The sequence below is a fragment of the Anopheles darlingi genome, chromosome X (assembly GCF_943734745.1).
Source record: "Anopheles darlingi chromosome X, idAnoDarlMG_H_01, whole genome shotgun sequence".
In the NCBI taxonomy this organism is placed as follows: Eukaryota; Metazoa; Arthropoda; class Insecta; order Diptera; family Culicidae; genus Anopheles; species Anopheles darlingi.
In genome coordinates this window covers 1,040,120-1,050,705 of record NC_064873.1, presented here as the reverse complement: position 1 = coordinate 1,050,705, position 10,586 = coordinate 1,040,120, and the positions used below count along the sequence as shown (strand labels likewise).

Genomic DNA, 10,586 nt, shown 5'->3' with positions numbered 1-10,586 from the left:
ACCACCATCACCACCACCAGCAACAGAATCGTCATCATCATCATCAGCAGCAGCAGCAGCAGCATGATCATCAGCATGATCATCGGCATCTAGTCGCTCTGCTGCTGCTACTGCTGCTGCTGGTGGAAGCCAACTCCAACGCCAACAGACCCTACACACATTGCGTGTAATGTGTGTGCAGCGGAGGCAATTGCCTCCCCCACTCCCCACACCCCCGTTGGGCAATATTGATGGGTGGTGATGGGGGAAGAGGGGTGCGAAGGTGGTGGCATACCGTACCTGTTCATACCTGGCCCGCGCCTATACGTGGGGGAGCTTCGTGCGCGCTACGCAATCCCCCCACTACCCCTCATTTTCATCCCCCTCGAGCTCATCAACATCTCCGGCGCACGCACACGCCCTCGCACTCCGCTGTCAGGATCGATCTCCAGGATCTCTCTCTCACACTCTCTCTCTCTCTCTCTCTCTTTCTTTCCTGCGCGTGCTCTCTCTCTCTCTCTCTCTCGTGCTGTCTGCAATGAGAGCGGCGTGTGTTCCAAGGTGATTTGGTTGATGAATCATCCCTCGATCTTTTTTTGGGGTTTCGGGTTTGGGGTTTCGGGGTTCGGACAGATGTGTGTGTACGTTACCCCTCCTCCCTCCCCCGAGTACGATGACGAAGGACGCTGGTAGTGACGGTTAATCCGCGCGCGCATCCGCATCCGCATCGTTGCTGTCTCTATCTCGGTGCTCGAGCGTTAATAAGCGTCGACTGTAATCTGGGGACACATGCGGGAGCCCGACAGCGAGTGGAGAGACAGACAGAGAGAGACAAAGAGAGGGGGAGGACCTGCCGGCGATGGCGATGATGAATTTATGGCTTGAACGGAGGACTACTGATAGCATCATTGCATTGCTCCGCTATGCCCACTATGCGCGTCTCTGCTCGTCCTCCCCTTTACCTCCTCCCCCCCCCCTCAGCTCAGCGTTCCGCGTTATCGGTATTGTTCGCGCCCCATATGCAAATGTTGGTTTCGATCGCGAGGTGTAACGCGCATTTGGTCTGCGATTGTGGTCGATTGTGCGTAGAGAGAGAGAGAGAGAGAGAGAGAGAGAGAGAGAGTGAAGCCTGGACTTTGGTAGGTCCTAATGGCGGGGGTAATACGCCTCGCTCGAAGAATCTCAACAATCTCTCCAAAAGGGCTTGCTATACTCCTATAGAGCCATCAAGTGATTCTGGCATTTGGCATTTGATTGTCTGATTACCAATCGAATGCCGAAGATGCTCGCGTCCACAATAAGATAGAGAGCGAGAGAGAGAGAGAGAGAAGCCCTCAATCAACTCTCATTATCAGGCGCCTGGCGCTTTCGGGAGGCGCTGGCGAAGGTTTTTTGTTTGTTTTTTGCAATCCACTTTTGCCTCGTTACACTCGCAGATGGCATTCAAGGTGTGTGTGTGCGTGGCTCTCCCTCTCTCTCAATCATTTTCCTCTATCACACTATCGCTGCTATCCGCTATTCGCATATCTCGCATCCAATTTTCCCCTTGGACCACTCCTAGTAGTGCAGCGCGCACGAATGATTCGCGATGCGATGCGATGACTGCGCGATAACGCATTGCTGCGATGGCGCTTGATAGGTGCGCGGTCCGGTACGCGCTCAACTAGGCACCGTTGCGTTTCGTTCGAGGCTGGGTGAAACCGAGATCGAAAGCAGGCAGTGCATCATTAGCCCATGGACCCTTCGGTAAGCTCGCAGTTGCCGCGTTGAGTACAACGACATATTGTTGCTACCAATCCGGATCAATCCAGTCGCTAAAATGACAACAAGCAAGCTCAGGTTCAGTAATGTAATGCTCGTTTCGATGGTCTCTCTTCTTCCGATACCTCCTCGACCTACCTCGAAGCGATCGTGTGTGTCCTGGCGCCCTACTACTCAGCTACTACTTTCTGATGACACACACACACACATCATTATCATGGACCCCGGGACCATTGGACCACAGTTCCCTTTTGTCGTATCGTAACTCAGCGGTTGGCGGTACGGAAGCGGCAACATTTTATTGGAACTTTGGACGTGTACGCATCCCTGTCCTCCCCAACACCCCCCATCCCCTCTATCTGGCACCCACACACACACGCACACACAGAGACGTCGCCACAGCAAAAAAAAAATCATTCGTTGACAGTTGAGAGTTGATTGACAGGATCCAAAGGTTGACAGTCGATCGGCTCTTGGGCGGTTGATGTGGTGCCTTCGAATGCTCGAATGCGGGGGGCTCGAATTCAGGATACAGGGAGCCGCGAGCACCCCTTAGTGTCCTGCCCGAGTAGCAGGAGCAGCAGCAGCAGCAACAGTATCTACAAGTTGACAAGAGGACGACAAAGTATGAGAAAGGGGGCAGACCTCCAGAAGAGGGTGGGGGTGCGGTTTACCTACTCTTTGGGGTCTGCTTCGCAGCGGAGTACATTGATCCTTTTATTCTCTCTCTCTCCCTCGTCCTGTGGGGGGGGGGGGCTCTCTTCCTTCCTTCCTTCCTTCCTTCCTTTCTTCCTTCCGAACCGGTAATAACCGGACTCATCTCGTTGATCATTCGCCCTCCTCGTTTGGCCCGTGGAATGACGTTCCGCTTTCCGTTACCCCTTTTTATGGTTTTTCGTTTTTCGCAAACAAACAAACAGCACACACACACACACTCGAAAAAAAAAACACACACACACAAAAAGTTGTGGATAGTTGCATGCAAGCCCTCCCCCCAAATGGGTTATATAAGGGAGGGGGTTGAAAAAAAGGGGGTGGCACTGATATGTTGGCCACTGATATCAGGAATCATATATGGGCGTTTGGTTACACAAGGGACGATACAGTTACAAAACAAACACACACACAGATATATAAAAGGATAATCTTGGGGTGCAGGTGCACCCCCTCCCACCCTCCTCCTGGCCTAGACGTACACCGAGTTCGTCTCATTGTCGGGCGCGTACCGCACCTGCTGGTGAAGATCGAACTGCAGCACATCGTAACCGGCCGGGCGTGCACCGGCCGCGGGTGTCGGTTCCTCGACCTCCACTATCTCCTCGTAGATGTTACCGATGGTGGTGGCGGTGTACGAGCAGCCCGGTTGACCCTCGATCGGTGTCTCGTACATGAACGAGCTGCTCTTCTCCGTCATGGCGATGTCGAGCCCGGGATCGGCCTCGCTCGCGTCACTGCTGCTCGCGAACCCTGGTGTCATACCACCACCACCACTACCACGACCACTGGTTCGACAGCCCAGGCCGGTGCCACCGCAGCAGTACCGATCGAAGCCGGTGGTCCGGTAGCGGTTTCGGCGGTACATTTTCCCACTCAAACCCCCAACCGAACGGGTTGCCCGGTAGAACGGTACCTGCTGCAGGTTCCGGTACCGATTGTACAGCAGCACGCACACGTTCGCGATGACAATGCCGACGATCACGACGATGACGATGGTGAGAAGGCGGAGCTGGGGTGCCATCGTTACCGTGACCTGCACCTTCGGTCTCGGATGCATGATCGGATTGGTCGTCGATTGGTCGTCGTCGTCGTCGCCTGCGTCGTCGTCGTCGTCGTCGAATGGCACTCGGTTCACGGTCACATTGTCCGGTTGATCGGTGGCGTTGCTAGGGGATGACGGCGCCGGTTCAGCAGCACCCAACAGTGCCGGCAGATTGCACGGCAGTCCGGACACGCTCAGGAACCGGTCCCGGTTCGTGTACTCGAACCGCTCGAACAGCGCACTATCCCGCAACCACATGCAGTCCCACGGGTTCTGGTCGGCCCGGATCACGGCCAACCGTGGCCAATCACCGATATCGTAATCCAGACTCAGCAACCGGTTGTCGGTTAGGTCGAGCCGCGCGATCACCGGATCGGCACCGAACGCCTGCGGATGGATGTAGGCGATCTCGTTGTGGGCAAGATCGACGGTCGACAGGGAGGGTGTCCGGCCGGCCGTCGCCTCCAGCAACCCGGCCGGTAGCTCGCGCAATGCATTGTAGCTCAGGACGAGCAGCTTGAGTGAGGGAAGTCCGGCGAGCACGAGGTTCCGCTCGTTCAGTGCGTTCTGCGAGAGGTTGAGGGTGAGCAGGGCGGGCAGATTGCGGATTGTCGCGGACCGTACCGTACAGTTGACGAGGGTTAGCTTCACGAGCGCCCCCGGGCCCGTACCCGTGCCGGATTCGATGACGACGGCGACGGTCGGTGTCGCGCTGTGCACGTACACGAACTGGAGTTGTTTGAGGGCGGGCGGTAGGGTCGCGACGAGTGCGGTCAGGTTGGTGACCCGGCTGTCGAGCACTTTGAACGATTCGAGCGCCTCGAGCCGGTTGACGGTGAAGTTGAGCGTACCGGAACCGTGGACGACGAGCTGTTCGAGTTGCTCGAGATGGCGCAGGGCACAGGGGCCCATCCGCTCGAAGCGGTCCCGCATCAGGCGCAGCTCCTTGAGCGTACCGAGCCCCCGGAAGCTACCGGAGGCCAGGAGGCGGATCGTGCTGTCGGTTAGCTCGAGCCGATCGAGACGATGGAAGGCGTCGAACGTACCGGGCTGAATCGTGGCCAGACAATACTCGCCAAGGACGAGCCGGCGAACGTTTTCCGGGTAGTGCAGATAGGCTAGGCCGAGACCGACCGGGCCGTGTGCCTCCCGGCCACTCAACCGGTACTCCTGCACCTTGCGGAACATTTTGCGCGAATACTCGGTACTCGATGGTGGTACCGTGCAGTTAAGCTCGAGGCTAAACTCCGTCTCCAGCGAGCGGTAGTTGACGGTGAGCGGTAGCCGGCAGGATACCCCGGACGGGTCCGGTTCCTTTCCGTCCTCCAGCAAACCCCGTTCGCACTGTAGCAACCAGCGAGCGTCGTCGTTGGCGGCGTCATCAGCAGGTTGATCGATGGGAAGTAGGGCGGTTGATTCGGTTGATTCGGGCGGTTCGGTGTCGGTGGCGCCCACCTTCAGTCGGAGGCGCACCGGTGACAGCAGCAGTATCAGCACGATCACGACCACCACCGATGGTTTCGGTACGGTGCGCAGCACCAGACGGAGCACTAGCCGGAAGCGGGTCATCATCTTGACTAAACGAAGGCACCGAACGGACTGGACACGAGCTGATTCCATATTCGCCACGACACTCGCCATCGCTCTCTCCTGCGCTCTTTCGCTCACTGCGCTGATCTGATCCGGACCGGAAGACCGTCTTGTGTTTTATTTTTGCTCTCTCGGGATCCACTCCGCCCCAGGGCCGTCCCCCTTTGTTTACGCTTTCCATTGCAAACCGGCGAGTACCCACTTCCAGGATCGATCGATCGCGCGCGGCGCACGCTGCCGAATGATGCGCACACAGTGACACACACACACGCACAGCAGCAGATCCGAGCAGAGCGCGAATCGTGTTAGAACCCCCTTCTCTCGCTCTTTGGCTCGATCGTTCGCTCGATCGTTCGTTCGTTCGCTCGATCGCATCTCGCACCTCGTATCGTATCGCGATAATGGGTCCTGGACCGACGCCAAGTTCCTGGTATTACGATGCTGCGATGCGCGTGGTGCCCAGCTCGATCGAGCGAGCGCCCCCGATCCGATCCTTCGCCCCGAGTGGGCCACAGCCTCCCCATATGGTTGCACTTTCGCGACAATAAAACGCCTCATCCACCTCCTCACTAGAACCCCTATAGTTCGCTTTGCGCCGAAATGCCATTCCCGGCCGTCCGCACGCGGGAAGAAACTTTTAACGCCGACGAAACGAATGCGGGGAATGAGTAGAGAACGCGCAGAGAACCGAAGTTGCATTTCAGCATTTCATTCAAAACGTTTTAAGCAAAAGTAGTAGCTGTAAAGATGTGTCTTAATTTAATAAAAATGTTAAGTAAAATAAAACCGGTGACCAAATAGCGGGCTTCGTATTTATTTTTTACATTTTTTTATGAGTACTTATCCTTTCAAGAGTACTGTGTAAAATTTTGGGATCAATCGAAGGAAAGCTGACAAAGATATTGATTTTTGAACGTTCGCCTTTCCCCAAAACCCTAAGTTTTCAACGTCGGTGTCCATCGTAGCATGAACACTACTGGACCGATCGATCTCAAATTTGGAACACCTATTGTGTACACTATTTTCTAGGTAGCCCTGTCGAGTTTTTATAAAAACTGAGACACATCGAGAGAAGTATCACTTTTTCAACTTCAAAAATCTGCCAAAAATCGAAAAATGGGAATTTTTACAAAAACTCGACGGGACTACCTGGATAAACTCATAAGCTAACAAAAGAATATTCATTTGAATATTTCTGATGACCCAGCACGTAGCTACGATGAACACCGCAAAAAGCACCTTTTCCACCACCGCAAAAACAACCAAACATCCATTTCTAGATTGGATGCCATGAACGTATTTTTGAACAAATCTTCCCCAAAATAGAACCAACTAGTCTCCAAAAGTTGCAGTTTAATATGACATTCACTTGAAAAAATAAAGTTGAATGGTGTCTTCACTAAAAATCGTCAAATATATACTTTTTTTCGACCCGAAATAATCACCGAATGTTTAGATGACGAGGCATTTTTGGCGAGAAGCGTTTGGCCCAAAATCCCGCAATCGAAAAAGTCCTGCGGCTTTTGCAACCCCCAGCGATATTAGCAATCCGCAAAATGACGTTCTCTCTATCCCTCACTGCATATGATAATATGCAGCGATCGCTGTTCAGGACCTTCATCAAATATATTTTCGTCAAAATGTATGCATGGCATCACGTTTTGAAAGGCTCCCATTCGGTCAGCTTAGGACTGTGCTGTGGTTGATGAGTATTATGATTTACACCTTTAGGTAATTGTTTAGGAAGAAGTAGCATTATTTTTGATAAAACAAAAAAAAAAACTCCACAATGTTGCAAATGTTACTCAATACTCTTGAAAGGATCCAGCATTCATGAGCCAAAATCGAAACCGAGCAGCAGAGACGAAAGATCCACAGACCAACAGGCCCAAGATCTGTCTAATCAAATTTAAAAAAAAAAGCATCCACGAAAAAATGAACGCCCAAAGCAATATTTCACTAATTGGAAATTTCAAGCGCTCTGGCTCTGCTTCCATCCATCTGGCTGCATCTGGGGATGCGCGTATGCGTGTCTGTGAAGCCCGCCTGAAGCCCCCGGGAAGTTCGAGCTCTGACTTTCTGGCTGCTTCAAACCAAAAAAAAAAAACAAAACTCCGTTGCTGAATGCTGCTGATGAGAACTCTTCTCTGGAGCTCGCTACGACGCAGATCGACAGTCCGGGGCCCGGCGGCCCGGAGTGACCTCATATGTTTGCAATTCGTGGGGACATAAAATGCTCATCTCCCATCCAGCCATAACCCTTCACTCATAAACACAAAACCCCGAGTATTGTGTACCCTAAAAACCGTCCGCGTCGCGTCCCTTTTCGCTGAGAGCTGGCGCGTGCACCTTTCACACCGTGACCACTAGCAGCAGCAGCAGTGCCTGATGGTTCCTTCCGTTCCTCCTTCTTCTCCTCAGGCACTGCACCAGGCAGACACCTCAATCGAGCGGTGCACCGTTTTACGCGAATTGTAGAATTTATAATTAGAAGATCTAGAATCGGACGCAATGGAATGACACTCCACTGGCCGGGAGGGGGAGTAATGGCGAGTAGTGCACGGTTGCACGGTTGGTAGCTGGCTAGTTGCTGGTCACGTACCGCAACTCGAAACTCGGTTCGATTTGATTCGATTCGATCCTGCTTGTTTGGAGCTTTTTGCGTCGTCGACACTCGATGCTTTGATCTTCGATCGCTATTGGCGGCGGAATATGAAAACCGATCTGCCTGTCATCACTGCGCGGTACTTACCTGTCTTTTCTTAGGCACCAGCCCCAAAGCAGCGACTCGCAAAAAGGACTCGCAAAACGCACACACACATACAATACTAACTGGACACATGATTTGGTTTGTTTTTGGGTTTCTTTTTTTTTTGGTTTCTTTGTTTTGTTTGTTTTAGTGTTAACATTTATATGTTTTTCTTCTCTCCCGCCCGTCTCACCCTTCCCCCCTATTCTCCCGGCTGCCTCACATTCACGCTACCCACGGTTTCGCTTTGTTTAATCTTCTTTTTTTGTTCGTTTTTTTTTTTTGGTTTTGGTTGTTGTTGTTGCTGGCCGATTGGCCGCCCTTCCTGCTGCTTCACCTGCCCCACCCCTGTCGTTTTGCAAAACCAACAACCTCCCCCTTCTTCAACGGAGATCGGATCGGATTTGGCCGCGGGCGGGCAACAATCATCTCTCGGTGTGTTTTTTAATTCTGTTTCTGTTTTTTGGTTTTCCGGTTTTTTTTCTCTCTTGCGCCTAAACCCCGGCACCCAATTGCCAATGGTGGCTGGCTGGCTGGCTTGCTGGCCGGCAAAGGACACGAAAGGAATTTGGTTGGCACAGAATCGCGCGGAAACTCGCGCGAAAAGAGCCCCGGGAAAATGCGACTCCGCGAAAATCGCAACCACAGAACCACCCCACCCACACCAGGAGGGAAAAACTGTGGGAATTGGATGGATGGTTGGATGGATGGATGGGTGGCGCGCTGGTGGTGGGAGTGTGGGGTGTCCATTTCCGGGCCAACTCCTTCGCACACATCATCTTCCCTTTTTACTTTCTTCATGCTGCTGCTACTGCTGCTGCTGCTGTGTGCATATTGTGTGTATGTGTGTATGCGTGTGGGTGTGTGTGTGTGTGTATGCAAGTGCGCGCTTGTGTGTGCATGTGTGTGGCGGTTTTTGTCGCTTCAAAACTTCCACACATCAATTAGCTTCTTTCAATAGCATAGTTTCCTGTGGCTCTCTCTCTCTTTCTGTCTGCGTTCTATACTATTTTTGTCTTGTTATCGACATCCTGTTCCTCTTCGCTCTGTTCCCGTTTGAACTGTGTCCCGTGCCATGTGAGTGGCTGTTTAAAATCCTCATCCTCTTTGACTGCTTTACTTCTTCCGTTCCAGTGTTCCAACTACCACCTAACGTTTGTCGTCGTCGTCGGTTCGAAGTCTTGCTGTCGTCTGTCGTTTGTGCAAATGGCAAACACTATTCCCGTACTTTTGCAGTGCACTATATGATGCACTGCGTGTGTGTGTCTATGGCGCGTGTGCCTACTGCTGGTGGCCCTATTATCCTGTCCGGTCAGGTGTTAGTGGTCGTGTCGTGTGAGGTGAAGTTTTTGGAAGCCTTACAACACTGTTTTGCAGTTCCTGTCCTGTCCATCTCAGAGCGCCGATTGCCGACTGCAGTAGCGTACGTATTTTAACAACTCTTCTTCTTCTTCTTCGTTCACTCGGTTTTGGTTGGTTGTGGGTTTTGTTTGTTTTCCTCTCTCCCTAGCTCCCAGAGCTGATTTTATGTTGTTTTCGCTTCTTATCTTCTTTATTTCTTTCCCGGTTTTCCGCTGCCGCTATTGCAATTAGTCCTTCTGGGATCAGTGGCGGGGGCCCTCGCCCTATTATCGCACCGATCAAAGCGCAGAGAGTTATTGCGCCCTCCGACACCCCTGCTTCCCTTCTTTCCATCCCCCCTCATCCCTTGTTTCCAACACCGATAACAGGAGCCCTAGATGCTATATGCAAACTATCAACAACCATAAAGCTAGAACGCGCGCGCAACCATAACCTAGAATATTGAGCAGCGGCAGCAGCAGCGACAGTAGCAGCAGCAGCAGCAGCGACAGTAGCAGCAGCAGCAGCAGCAGTTGTAGCAACAAGAAATCAATCGTTCCCTCTCTGTAATCAATCGAGCAGTAAAAACGGGGAATGGGTTGTCGGCCGCGGCACCGATTGTGCTCGGGGTCAGCATCGGGGGGTCGTCGCGCTGTATCAGGTGCCGCGATCGTCGCCGTCGCCGTCGTCGACCTACCCCTCGACCGATCGCCAATGTTTTGCTTCTGGGCGACAAATGGCCGTTCCGGCATTCCGGCCGTTGCATCGGCGTCCCGTATCGCGTTCGACCCTGTTTGCTGTGTGTTTGCACACAACGCACCGTGCCACACATGCCGCATTCGGTTGGCCTCGCGCGCGCACACGCTGACGATGATGATGATGCTGGATGACGACGAGATGAAGACTATTTTCAGTTTTTACGACCGATGCCGGTGCAGCATTCCGATGCATCTTCTCGGCACGATCTAGCGCGATCTAGTGCAAACGGACACGCGCGTGTGTGTCATTTGCTTTGTCCGTGCTGGACACCGTGGCCTGTATCTGCACCTGCAGCGAGCTGGGGCTGGGGCTGGGGCGAGGTGACTCATATCGCGCACGCCGAAACTAACGCAATAACTGAATCCTGCATCCTGAATAAGGGGAATAGGATTAGGGGGGTCCAGGGGAGTGCGTACAAACCTAACAACAACATCAACAACAACAACAACAACTACATCAGCAACATTAGGATGCGTTTGCTAGCAACACTGCCCCCCTGCTGCTGCCCCCTACCGCTGCTGCTGCTGCTGCCACGCCGCGAATGCCGAATGCCTACTTGTAAAAGGATTCCAAATATTTCCGCGCTCAACAATGCCCGACGATGGCCTACGATTCCTGGTATGCAACCCCCCTTTCCGCCCCTCTACT

General features: G+C 52.9%; 1 protein-coding gene across 1 annotated transcript in view; it reads right to left on the bottom strand.

Moving 5' to 3' along the window:
• The window catches only part of LOC125949776 (chloride intracellular channel exc-4), a 221,450-nt gene that overhangs the window by 169,698 nt on the left and 41,166 nt on the right, over positions 1-10,586 (bottom strand). The window lies entirely within an intron of this gene.